The 13794-nt window shown below is 40.5% G+C and overlaps 1 pseudogene; it reads right to left on the reverse strand.

The window, feature by feature from the left end:
- Nucleotides 1-12177: 12177 nt before the first annotated feature.
- On the reverse strand, nt 12178-13464 carry LOC109461251 (bifunctional phosphoribosylaminoimidazole carboxylase/phosphoribosylaminoimidazole succinocarboxamide synthetase; annotated as a pseudogene).
- Between the last annotated feature and the right edge of the window lie 330 nt (nt 13465-13794).

Below are 13794 nucleotides of genomic sequence, written 5' to 3' on the forward strand. Positions count from 1 at the left end.
CCCCTGGCATATACCAGTCCCTAGGAAATGGTTTCAAAGCAGATAAAACAAATTACAAAATATTATGACAGGTGGTTCTGCTGAAAACTCAGAGACTATTAATAAAATAGCAATTTGATTTATTTGGAGTTTCACACTAAATACAAAAAAAAATCAGCTTGTATCCTTCATTAAGGAAGCAAAAGACTAGAGGTCTAGCTTAAAATTTTGTAATGTAACAAGTATGACCATAGAAGATACTTAGTGATGGAAAATGTTCATGACATATTGTTATGTAACACATTTCAGCACTCAATTGATAATTGTTGAATGAGTCTTAAGAGCTGATTACAGAACAGTATTAAAATGTGATTTTTTATTTTTTAACAGGGCTTTATTGGGAAACAGGGTGTACTTCCAGGAATTTTTTTCTAAGTCAATTTGTTGTCCTTTCAATCGTAGTTGTGGAGGGCTCAGTTCAGCTCCAGGTCCAGTTGCTGTTGTGAGTTGCAGGGGTGCAGCCCACCATCCCTTGCAGGAGTCGAACTGGCAACCTTGTGGTTGAGAGCCCGCATGCTGTGTTCAATCTTAGTTGCAGGGGGCACAGCCCACCATTCCTTGCAGGAGTCGAGAAGTCGAAACGGCCACCTTGTGATTGAGAGCCCATTGGCCCATGTGGGAATCGAACCAGCAGCCTCCGGAGTTAGGAGCACAGAGCTCCAACAGCCTGAGCCACCGGGCCAGCCCCTAAAATGTGATCTTGAAGAGATGAAGGGATGTTTATCAGAATGTTAACAGTGATTATGTTTAAATGGTATAGGCACATACAGTTTTTGTTTCCACTTCAATATTTTCTTACTCTGCAACCATCCCATAATATGTAGAACATTTGTTAAATATATTTTTGATCTAAAAAACAAACAATAATAGAATTATTTGTTTGTAATAGAATAATAGTGTTAAAAGACTTAAAAGTAAAAGATGTTTTAGTAGGTGATCACAGAAGAAAACTGACAAACTTACTAGAGGCAATATCATCCAGTGTAAAGAGGATGGATTTTGGAGTAAGAACTGAGTTCAAATTCAAACTTTCTTAATATTTATGTGATATTTGAAAGTCAGACACCTCCCTGAGTCTTAGTTTACCCATCTGCCTCAGTCTTGTGGTAAGAGTTAAAAGAGATCATTTACACGACTCATTCAAAGTTCTCTGTAAAGCACATTTACACTCCACTAGCTTTCCAAACTAATTTCTTAGACCCACTTTCAAAAATTTGTTTTAAGCTGAATTTTTGACCCATTTTGCATTTTCTTTTACAATCACATGAAAAATCTTTCTCTAAATCTCTTTATTCCGTGAATGCTCATATGTAATCTCAAGGTCATAGAATCAATGAATACAAAGTGAAATCCAGCGCCCTTCTGGAAAATACTCCCCATGCACTTGACAATCACCATTACCATTTTATGTGTACATAATAGAGGGTATAATTTTGTGTATTTGAATTTTTCACGCAAATGGTATTGTACTCTATGTAAATTGCTTTTTCACTAGACCCTTGCTCTTCTTTCTCACTGGCAGAATCATTTGGACCCTTCAGATCCTTGCAAAACACCTATCACAACCTTTTTCCTTTGAACAAATTTTGCTAATGCATGGCAGTCCCAGAAGCTGTAAGAAGGCATTTTTTGCAGACAATGGCCTCTAAAAATATTTCTCAGCTCTTGACTCCTGATGAGTCAATGTTATTATCTATAGAAAGCTTTCATCATAATAATGCCAATGTTAGTATTATATTTTAGGAATATTTCACCGGCAGTGAAATAGGAAGGACTGAGAAAATGATTAGTAGCACTGGATGCTTTCTTCTTCATGTTTCTAACAACAATCCTTTTGCAGTTACTGGAGCTCTGGATCATTTTTTTGATATTTTTGCAGATGTACAGAGTCTCAAAGAGCCTTAATGAAAATTAAATTGTTTTCTGTACTGAACGAATTACTACCAGATTTCAAAATGAACATGTGAAAAAGTAGGAAGAGGCAAGTTAATACCCATCATCTGAACATAGTAAACAATATGAAGATGATGAGAAATTCATTGCTGTAGAGAAGACTTACTTCCTGAACAAGTGTTTAGAATGAAATTTCTAGAGTTTCCTTTGCCATTTACGTTGCATACATTTTGGAAAATCAATTTTTTATTAGATTCGGAAAATTATTTTCAAAATAATCAGAATATTTCAAAACTCTTCAGGAATGTTTATGTCATTGAGAACTGTTATTATGCTCTCTGATTTCCCATGTTCTCTGATAAGTTTTATGAATACTTTAAATATTTCATAGGGAAGTGGAAATATAAAGCTTCCCTAAGCAGATGATAACTAATCCGTGAGTAACACTGTAACAATGGAATGACTGTGTTTTAGAAATATTTTACAAAACTAATCTGTTTAATATTTAAATAATTTATAAAGTGATTTTATATTAAGTGAATCTAAAACTGAAACAAAATTGCTTTCTGGTCTGCTAAGCATTCTAATCATATTTAATTGATATGAATAAGGAAATAAGATATCATTTTACCATTTGGGATATATGTAGTTTAGAAGATATAGCGTTAATATCCTAATGCTATAATTTTGAGAATTTTCTAGGCAAAATATAAAACAATTAATTATAAATTAACTTTACTCTTTAAGTATAACTAAATCTGGAATCAGTGGTATGGCTGGCTAGTCATTGGTTTGATAAATATATGTACAAATATCTTGCAATGAGTTTCATAATTCCAATCTTGTATGCCTACTTGCTAGTGGATGTAAGTTTTGAATAAACATGAAATGTTTTTTAAAAAGTTATTTCTTTCTTTCATTTATTCAACAGATTTTTTTTATTTTTTATTAAAGTATGGTTGTTATATCATACTACATGAGTTCCAGCTGTACAACATAGTATTCAACATTTATATGTCTTACGATGTGCTCACTGCACTAAGCCTAGTACCCATGGGTCACCGTGCAAAGTTGTCACGCTGTTATTGACTGTATTTCCGTTCACCTTCTTCACCCATCTCTCCATGTCCCCTCCCCTCTGGCAACCATGTTTGTTCTATGATTCTGTTTCTGTTTTGTTTTGTTTTTTCATTTGTTTTGATTTTTAAAGAAATTTCACGTATAAGTGAAATCATGTGCTTTTGTCTTTCTCTGTCTGGCTTATTACACTTAGCATAATATCCTGTAGGTCCATCCATGTTGTCATAAATGGTAGGATTTCATTCTTTTTTTATGGCTGAGTAAAATTTTTATTTATTTGTTTGTTTGTTTGTTTATTTATTTATTTATGTGAATATTCATTCACATCTTCTTTATCCACTCATCTATGATGGACACCGAGGTTTCTTCCATATCTTGGCTATTGTAAATAATGTTGCAATGAACATAGGGGTGCATATGTCTTTTTGAATTAGTGTTTTCATTCCTTGGATTTCTTCACATTTCTTGTAAAGCCAGTTTAGTGGTGGTGAGCTCCTTTAGCTTTTGCGTGTCTGGGAAACTGTTTAACTCTCCTTCAATTCTGAATGATAAGCTTGCCAAGTATAGTATTCTCGGTTGTAGTTTCCTTTCTTTAGCACTTTAAGTATTTCCTTTCACTCCCTTCTGGCCTGTGAAGTTGCTGCTAAGAACGATACCCTAATGGGGTTTTCCTTGTATGTGACTCGTTTCCTTCTCGTTGCCTCTTTATTCTTAACTTTGCCATTTTAATTACAATATGCCTTGGTGTGGGCCTCGTTCAGTTCTTCTTGTTGGTAATTCTTTATGCTTCCTGAACCTGGATGTCTGTATCTTTCCCCAGGTTAGGAAAGTTTTCAGCCATTATTTCTTCAAACATACTTTCTGCCCCTTTCTCTCTGTCTTCTCCTTCCCAAATTCCTATAATGTGAATGTTAGAGTGTTAATGTTGTCCCAGAGGTACCTTATATTGTCCTCGTTCTTAAAAATTATTTTTCATTTTCCTGTTCTGATTGGGTGATTGCCACTATTCTGCCTTCCAGGTCACTAATCCATTCTCCTGTATTAACTATTCTGCTGTCTAGTCCTTCTAAAGTGTTCTTTGTTTCAGTTGTCATATTCTTAATCTCTGATTAGTTCTTTATTGTATTTTCTCTTTGTTGAAGTTCTCCCTGAGTTCCTCTACTCTATTCTCCAGTTTTTATTGTGCATCCTTATGACTGTTTCTGTGAATTCTTTATTAGGCCAATTACTTATCTCTGTTTCATTAGAATTTTTTTCCTGTTTTTGTTTTTTTTCTCTTGTTCCTTGATGTAGGGCATATTCTTCTGTCTCTTCATTTGTTTGACTTCTGTGTTTGTGCCTATGAGTTAGATGAAATAGCTATCTCTCCCAATCTTGAAAAAGCGGCTTCTGTGTAGACTGTGTGCCAGATGGCTTAGGCAGGCCAGTTATAGTTGTGTGCTGCCTGACCGGAAGGAGTGGGCTCTGAGTGGGGCGGCCTGGCTGTGTGTATGCTTTCTCGCCCTTCTGATCCGGGCAGCGCTGTCTGGCTGTGTGCGTTATGAAGTGTCCTGCTGCTTTCATTGTTCAACAGATCTTTTTCTGAGTGCCTAGCATGTGTGAGATGCTGTTCTAGTCACTAGGAATACAAAAATGCATAAAACAAAAATAATCCTTACTTGTATTAGCATGTAGTGAGAAAGACAATCAAAATGATAAATATAATTACAGTGCATTAAAAAATGACAGTGCTAAGCAGGAAAAATAAAGCAATGAGGGGGGATAATAGGGGAGATTGAACTGTTAAGTAGAGTGACCAGGAAGGTGACGTCTGAATCGGGATAGAAGGCAGTGAGGAGCTTGCCATACAGATACGTGGGGAGGAGCAGCCCAGGTAGAGGGAGGAGCAGGTAAAGCCTGCTCTTTGGTGAATCATGTTTGGTATTTCAAGGGACAGCAAGGAAGCCAGTGTAGCTGAGGTAGAGAAAACAAGGCATAGACTAGCTGGAGCTCAGCTCGCAGAAGTAACTGGCAGCCAAATTATGTAGGGCTTCATGGCTGTTATAAAGAACTTCAGTTTTTACTCTGAATGTGCTGAGAGATCACTGGAGGGTTTTCAATGGAGGAGTGACATAGTCGGACTTACATTTTAGCAGGAAAAAAAGCCTGTTGGAGGCAAGGACGGAAAACGTGTGGAAACTTGTGGAAAACACCTAGAAGGTTATTGCAATCTTCTGGGCAAGAGATGGTGGTGGTCTGGGTCATGGTGGTGACAATGGGTTTGGCAAAAAGTAGCCCAATTATTTTGAAGGTGGAACTGACAGGATTTACTAACAGTTCAGCTGGAGAGAGAGAGAGAGAAGTGAGAGAGATGAGTTCAAGTCAAATGACACCAACATTTTTTCTTTTTCTTTTTCTTTTTTTTACCTGAGCAATTAGTAGAATGGAATTGCCATTACCGGAGATGAGGAGGACTGCTGGGATGGTGTTTGGGGATGGTGTTGGGCAGTCATTAAGAGATAAGCTTTAGGGCCGGCCTGGTGGTTCAGGCAGTTAGAGCTCCATGCTCCTAACTCCGAAGGCTGCTGGTTCGATTCCCACATGGGCCAGTGGGCTCTCAACCACAGGTTGCCAGTTCAATTCCTCGAGTGCCGCAAGGGATGGTGGGCAGCGCCCCCTGCAACTAAGATTGAACACGGCACCTTGAGCTGAGCTGCCACTGAGCTCCCGGATGGCTCAGTTGGTTGGAGCGCGTCCTCTCAACCACAAGTTTGCCGGTTCGACTCCCACAAGGGATGGTGGGCTGCGCCCCCTGCAACTAGAAACTGGACCTGGTGCTGAGCTGCGCCCTCCACAACTAAGACTGAAAGGACAACTTGAAGCTGAACGTCACCCTCCACAACTAAGATTGAAAGGACAACGACTTGACTTGGAAAAAAGTCCTGGAAGTACACACCGTTCCCCAATGAAAAGTCCTGTTCCCCTTCCCCAATTAAAAATCTTAAAAAAAACACAAAGATAAGCTTTAGACTTGTACAATTTGAAATATGTATCACTGGACTAAATGACGATGTCAGACAGACAGCTGCACATACAGGTCTGTAATCTGGGGGAGAGGTCCAGGCTGGAGACACACATTTGGGAGTCACCTGCAGATAGATGGCATATAAAGCCACAAAACTGAACAAGGATCACCAAGTGAATGAGGATAGATAAGAAAGACAGGAAGACCAAGGGCTGTGGTAGGGGAACTGTAACACTGACAGGTCAGAGAGGAAGAACATTGAAGAGACTGAGGAAGAGGAGGCAGAAAAGTAGGAGAGAGTGGTGTCCAGCAAGTGATTCAGGAGGAGAAAATGAACAGCTATGACAAATGCTGCTGATAAGGTGAGTAAGACATGGACTGAGAAGTGACGAGTGGCTTTGAAAATGGGGAGATTATTGATGACATAAGGCGAGCACTTATGACATAAGGATTATGTTGACATAAGGATGGGGTGGGTGCGTGCATACCTGATTGTAGTTGGTTCAAGAGAAAGTGGGAGGAGAGAATTGGAGAGAGTGAGTATAGGATTTTTACTCCAAAGAGGATAGAAATAGGGCAGTGATTAAGGGAAAGTGGAGTCAAGCAAGGAAGTTTTTGAAAGATGTGAGAAAAAACATGTTTGCTGATAGGAATTATCTAGGCAATCCTTATAAAAAGAATGTCTAACAGTGGCCTGTTAGAAATGTTCCTTGAAATATTAGGATGACAATAGAGGCAAGGGAAGGGAGTTAAAGTGCAAATAATCTCCTGGGGGTAGCTGCAGTTTTTCCTACAAAGAAGCTGTGGTTTTGGTTGTGGTAGGTGATTAAGATTTCCCACACAATTAATCATGATCCATTTGTTAAAGAGCCTCAGTACACTATGTAATGCTTATCTTCAGTTATTACTTCTATAGCTATGTATAAGACAAAGCAGACATGTTTGAATTTCATCTGCAGTGGAGGTCATTATACATTACTATAGTGGGTGATCTATGTGAATATACAGATAGCTATATAATATTGTACATTGTATATACAGTGTGATTAAGCACGGTGGTCTATAAATCAGAGAAGGGGGTACCAAGTGGCTGACAAACAAAGGAGTGCCAAGAGCCGGGCCTGAAGCTGAAGGGTTAAAGTATTGGAAAGACCATAACAGAAAAACCAAAGGTGCAACACACTCTTGTAAGTATTTTCACCAGGAAGCTTCTGGCTAGGCTTTCACATAGTGTTTGACGTGACCTACGGGCATTTGGCTCTGGATAAAGAGTTCAGGAGACGACACCAGCAGCAGTCCCAGCTTGCTGCCAGAGATCTGGACCTTGATGTCCTGCAGGCTCTTCAAACTTAAAAAAAATTGAAAATAGCTCATCCCGCCAAGCCTTTCCTTTCAAGTCTTTGCTAATGTGCAGTTGTGTGAGGTGGACACGTCAGAGTCACCGTTGGCTGTTTCTTCTTGTTTATCTCCCATATCTGTTTAGTTGGCAAATGAGCCACAGAAGTTGTAGTCAGAAAGGGCTGTCAAGTCAATCTTCCTCAGTGTCCCCACTACTTTTTGTACGTGGTACCATGTAGGGGCTGCACAGACAGAAATCGGGAAGGCACTTGTAGTCAGCTGCAGCTGATGCATGTGGGGGAATGGATGTAACTGATTTATTGAACAGTAACGGACGGTAACGAGATCAAAGGGGGCTCCAGCTCAGTCAGAAAGGTCAGAAACATCCGATCCAGTTTGGGGAGTGTCTTCCAGAATAATCAGGCCCTAGTTAGGCTACCAAGAGTTCAATCCACTTCTAGTTCTTTCCAATGCCTTCCTTTCCCTCTTCTTAGCACTCTAGTTCGGGCCACTCATATGTGGATCATGAGAACTTTCCCCTTTGGTGTTTCAAAGACGCTGCTTGAGCTGGGACACAACTGACCTTCCCCAGCTCGCTCTGGACTATGGTAGCTATCGCCTGATTATCAAGTCACCTTCCCAAACTACTAATTCAGAATTATCTTTCTCAACACAGAAATTACATACTGCTCAGGTGCTAAAACAAACAAATTTAAATGGTACCCATTCAGCAGGATAAGTCAGACTCCTTCAGGTACTATAATGGACTCTTCCCACACTGCTCTACTTTGCCTTCCCAACCTTGGCTCCCGCCACCTCTCCCATTATACCCACATGAGGTTTTCCACAAATAAATGAAGTTCCCTCACGCTTGTGTCTCTGGTTACATTCTTCTGCCTGGGATTACTTACACTTTTTTTTCTCCTTGGAAGAAACAGAGAGAGAGAGAGAGAGAGAGAGAGAGAGAGAGAGAGAGAGAGAGAGAGAGAGAGAGGTTCAATAGAGTAAAAAATTAAGACTCAAAAAGCAAAAATCTTCAGGCTTTTTGAAAAGCCTAACATAGAATTCTACTAAACATGTGTGACTCTCAAGAAGGATTATATCTGCCAAGAAGGACTCCTAATGGTTAACTAGGCCCAAATCCATAACCAGAGTTTAGCAGCCATTGCTGCCAGGATCCTCTCATGCATACTGCATTTCAGGGAAAAGCCACAAGACTGAGCTGCCAGCCTCTTGTACTGTGTTCCTGTCGTCTGAGCTGACCCTTGTAAAGGAGCTTCTGGTATTGTGTCTTTTGACCAATGGACTGAGACCTGCCCTGTCCAATTGGAGCTGCACAGCTATATCCTCATTTGCATTTTTACCAACCAATCAGAGCGGCTCCATAATGACCAATCAGGCCATGTGATTCTGACAAATCAAAACAATGCTATTTGGACCAATCAAACTGTGCACATTTGGATTCCTCATTTGCACAAGAATGTATTAATCAGGAACTGGGAGGCATTTTCTCTATATATCAGGCTTCTCCTTCATCGAGGAGGGGCGCATTTTTTGGTTTCCACCTGAGGCTGCATTTCCCTGGTTTGCAAACTTTTCACCTGAATAAAGTTTCTCCTTTTACCATACCCCAGACTGGGGACTCCTGTTGGCATTGGATTGGTGGCAGTGACTTTTGTTGAAACATGTCGTGAGGACTTGAAGAAATTCATATAGAGAAAATCAATCAACTTGAAACAACTTAACTATAACTTGATTATTCTGCTTCTATAGGGATAAAGAAAAAGTAGTCTCGTGAAAATGTTGCTTACAATAAACATGTGTTGACAAATGGACTGTAGAACAGTTCAGAATATACTGCTTCTCAACCTTCCTCCTGAGTAAAGTCAGGCTACGTACAATGGAGCCAAAGTTAAATCTGGTCCAGAGAGAAAGGCTAGCCAATTACGTGGGAAATAATCTGGACAAGAACTTCAGTTTTTGTTTTTAAAGATTTGTATTGGGGAAGGGGAATAGGACTTATTGGGGAACCGTGTGTACTTCCAGGACTTTTTTTTCCAAGTCAAGTTGTTGTCCTTTCAATCTTAGTTGTGGAGGGTGCTCCAGCTCCAGGTCCAGTTGCCATTTCTAGTTGCAGGGGGCACAGCCCACCATCCCTTGCGGGACTCGAGGAATTGAACTGGCAACCTTGTGGTTGAGAGGACACACTCCGACCAACTGAGCCATCGGGAGCTCAGCGGCAGCTCAGCTCAAGGTGCCGTGTTCAATCTTAGTTGCAGGGGGCGGAGCCCACCATCCCTTGCGGGGACTCGAGGAATTGAACTGGCAACCTTGTGGTTGAGAGGACACACTCCGACCAACTGAGCCATCGGGAGCTCAGCGGCAGCTCAGCTCAAGGTGCCGTGTTCAATCTTAGTTGCAGGGGGCGGAGCCCACCATCCCTTGCGGGGACTCGAGGAATTGAACTGGCAACCTTGTGGTTGAGAGCCCACTAACTGCCTGAGCCACTGGGCCGGCCCTGAACTGCAGTTCTTTAAAGACATACATACTGAATGTAGTAAAGGAAATTTGAAACTTCAGAAGATTTCAAAGTCAAGACCTGGGGGTTTGATTAATATTCTGGGTACAAACAAATAAAAAATGAAATATTGAAAATGAAATAATATTAAAATGAAATATTAAGGATCAATAGATGAATAAACAAAAATACAAATATCTGTGACAGAAGGACTTGGATTAAAGATACAACCCATGTGCTTGAAGAAGACAGCCAAAACTTGTTGAAATATATACTTGTCACGTTGAAACCAAGAAAGAATATTATGTAAAGAAAGGGATGAAATACCAAAAAGACAGAAATCTATACAGAAGCTATAAGTAATGATAAGGAACCCTGCGAAAATATTCAGAAATATAAAAATATTCCTAATGAAGTAGAGACAATAAGCGAAGGTAAAGTTTAAAGTGCTATTTCCTGCTGAAATATGTGGGAGCATGTGGGAGCAAGCAGCGGCCTGGAACTGGAACTCACTGAAGGGACAAACCCAACTAGTTCAGAAGTCTCAGAAAGACACAGAAAAACTCTTGTTTACAAGGAAAATGAAGCTAAACGTTTAAATCATGCATTGTGCAACTGAAATAGCCAGATTTTCATTCTGAATTGGATGGCAAGTACAATATAACAAAGGAGAAAATGTCAGATGTAAATTAGTTAGTGACCACTGATAGAACATTGGAATGAAGCACTAAAAGGTCAGAAAAGAGAGGTGGTTTATGTCCCATGTGAGGAAACTGTATCAGTATTAGTTGAAAATGACAGAGACCATCTACGGTCCCAAATGATGGGGTATGAGGTAGGTATGATTGGGGAGAACAACAAAAAGTTGTAACGAATTTTGATCACTGCAATTAATCAAAACACTACTGGAAAACAAAATGTATTGAAAACAGAGGCTCATAAAGAACTCCCTGAGCAAATGGACATGTAAGGACTGGACAGAACTGGTTGATGTAGAAAAAATAAAAATTTGTAGGCAGAATTCAAGAGATGGCAGGTACTTTTTCAGAAAATAGAGCTTCTATGAATAGCAATTTGCTATTATTAAGAGAGAGCCATGACAATTGACTTATGCTTATGCTACTGAAATAGCCCTTACGAAAGAGAAGAAAAAAGTAGCCTAAGTTAGAAAGAAAAACACAATAGAGCTTTGCTTCAGAGAACAGTGACCGGAAGGCCTGCTCAGCCAGTCCCTCCACAGAGCAGTCTTCTGGAGAGATTCTTTTGACTCGTTCCTGTGTCAGCCCCATTAAAGATATTTCATTGACTCATCTACTTAGTTAAATGAGACAAGAAGTGATCTGGAGACTATGGTTAGGACACCACTTAATCTGAGATCTTCTTAAGAAATAGCTTCACAAACATCAACCTGTGATTCATGGTCTGCTTACCTTCATCAATGAACTTGCAGGCCAAGAAGTCCAATATCCTCCCATCTCTGAGTGGTAGAGCACCCTACCAACCCCTCTCTCAGTGCACCTTAACTGAAGGACGCTGCGAAAACCTCCTTTGTGATCCTGAGGTCCTGAGACAGGGAAAGTACTCTCACCTGTTCCTATGACAGAACATGAGCCATCTATCTCACAGTTCAGCAAACTTTTTCTATAAAGGACCATCTAGAAAATATTGTACTCTTTGCGGGCCATATATTCTCTGTTGCAACTACTCCACTCTGCCATTGTAGTGTGAAAACCGTCACTGACAGTATGTAAATGAATGGATGTAACTGTGTCTCAATAAAACTTTATTTATAAAAACGTGGTGGGCTGGGTTCAGCCCTCATGTAATAGTTGGCCAAGGCCTTATCTACGTATCTGACAAAAACGTTAGGTTTTGGTGCTACTTCATTTAGGAAGCGTGATCAAAACTCCCTTTTAGCCCACCCCCTATGAATGTTATAGAATCCTACCCACCACTGATTGGGAGATGGCTGTGACCCTGTGGCCTACTTGTAATTAAAGGTTCCTCTGGCCTGGAATCTGAAAACTGACCAACCCACCACCTCAAAAGGGGCTTGTGGTACATTTTTGTCTTTTCCAGAAATGACTGCAACAATATTTCCAGTCTTACATGCTCTTCCAGAAACTTGACTCTCCTCCAGTCAAGAGAGGGAAAGTCTCTCACCCTTTTAAAAAAATATTATTCACTAATAAATTTGTTTGGTTTCTCTGATTGATTTAAAATCTTTCCATCTTGTTTTATTTTTTCCCCCGCAGCTAAACTAGAAATTTATAGTTTTTTCTTCTAAAAAAATACAGTGATGTTCTTATAAATTGCACTCTCTGATTTTCTTGTCAGCCTGCTTCAAGGAAATTCATGTGTTGAACATACTTGCTTTGCTGTTTGGCCCGTACCAAATGGTTGTTTAATCCAAATATCTGAGCAGCAAACTGAGCTGATCCTTCTGGAGAAAGTATGGTTGAACAGCCAATACCACTGGGTAGTTGAAGAGAAGACCACACATCTTGAGCTCCCCAGTCTGGAGTGAGGGGAGAAGCACGGGTGCAGCATTACCAGACATCACTGGTCCTAAACCACTGCTTCTGCCTGCCATTGCCACAAATTCAGTAGGAATGCCATCCCCTTCACACTCAGCTTGCAAGAATCCTCAGAGTTTTACCTTGTTCTTTACAGGCAGATGTTACCTGAAGTTCACATGGAATGCCAAAATTTCCACAAGCCTTCTTGACGTTTTCACAGTGACTGAGATCGGAAGCTGAGCCCATCCATACTACAACCCTGCACTGACTTTCTCGTTTCAGAAGCATCTGCTCTTTCTGCAACCCACTCAAAAGTTTTCTTTGCCATCCAGAGCCTTTCAGGAGTTACTTCGTTGAGGTCATGATATGACTGTTTGTCTTCCTGTTGGCTTCCATCTCCTGCTGGCCAGAGTCTTCAGGAATCATTATCAGTAACATCAGCAAGAACAATCTCTTTGGTGGTGACATCAACACCAAATTCAATCTTCATATCAAGCAGCGTAGAGTCCTGGGGCAAGCAGGATGTGTCCAGTATTTCAAAAATAGCCTGTGTAGTGTGACTCAGGATATCCACTTCAGTTTGGCCTATACCAAGTCCAGCAAAGCAAACATCTGCAGCAGCGAGCTGTTCCTCAGACCACTGTGGATCATTAGGGGCCTCATCCTTGAAAAACCTCCACTTTAGGGGATAAAACTTACTCCTGTATCCTTCCTTGACTCTAGGATTTCTCTTGAGAAAAGCACCCATTGGGATTCTTCTACAAACCCATACAATTGGAATCATTTCACACTTAGGTGCAATGAAAGCTGTCTCCCCACATTTTTTTGTGAAAGCAGTTTTCATACTAGCTTCCTCTAACAACTGTAAAATACAACTGGTGATTTTATATGAGAAAGCAGCCTTTCCTTCCAGGTGATTCTTTCTGGCTGTATTTCCTGCTGGAATCTGGTCCCTGGACTGCAGGAGAACTTTTCTTGGACTATGTAACAATTCATAGGCTTCTTTTGTTTTACCCTCATAGAGCTTTTTACTCATGTTCCGTACCTCAGCTGTCGCCATTATCCTCAGGGGCCTGGGGGTAGTGCGGAAGACTTTTACTTTTGAATGTGTTAATTCTTTGTGATGACCCCAGAAGTAAGACCTCCAAGGTCAACTCATAAAAGACAATACAGCTGCCACCCGGCTCTCTCTGTTTGGGGTGTGCACCCTTAAATTTCAACGCTATGAGTAAGGAACCACAGGCTACATAGAAAGGCCACATGAAGTGTCCCAAGTGACATCGACAACCAGGAAAGAGAATGAGGAAGGCTTTGAGATGACTCAAGCTATCGTCTCTCTGCTAGACACTGCAACTTGCTGATAAACTCCTACTTAATGTGGGAGATTCCAAGTAAGAACCACC

This window comes from Rhinolophus sinicus, linkage group LG12 (genome assembly GCF_036562045.2).
Source record: "Rhinolophus sinicus isolate RSC01 linkage group LG12, ASM3656204v1, whole genome shotgun sequence".
Taxonomy (NCBI): Eukaryota; Metazoa; Chordata; class Mammalia; order Chiroptera; family Rhinolophidae; genus Rhinolophus; species Rhinolophus sinicus.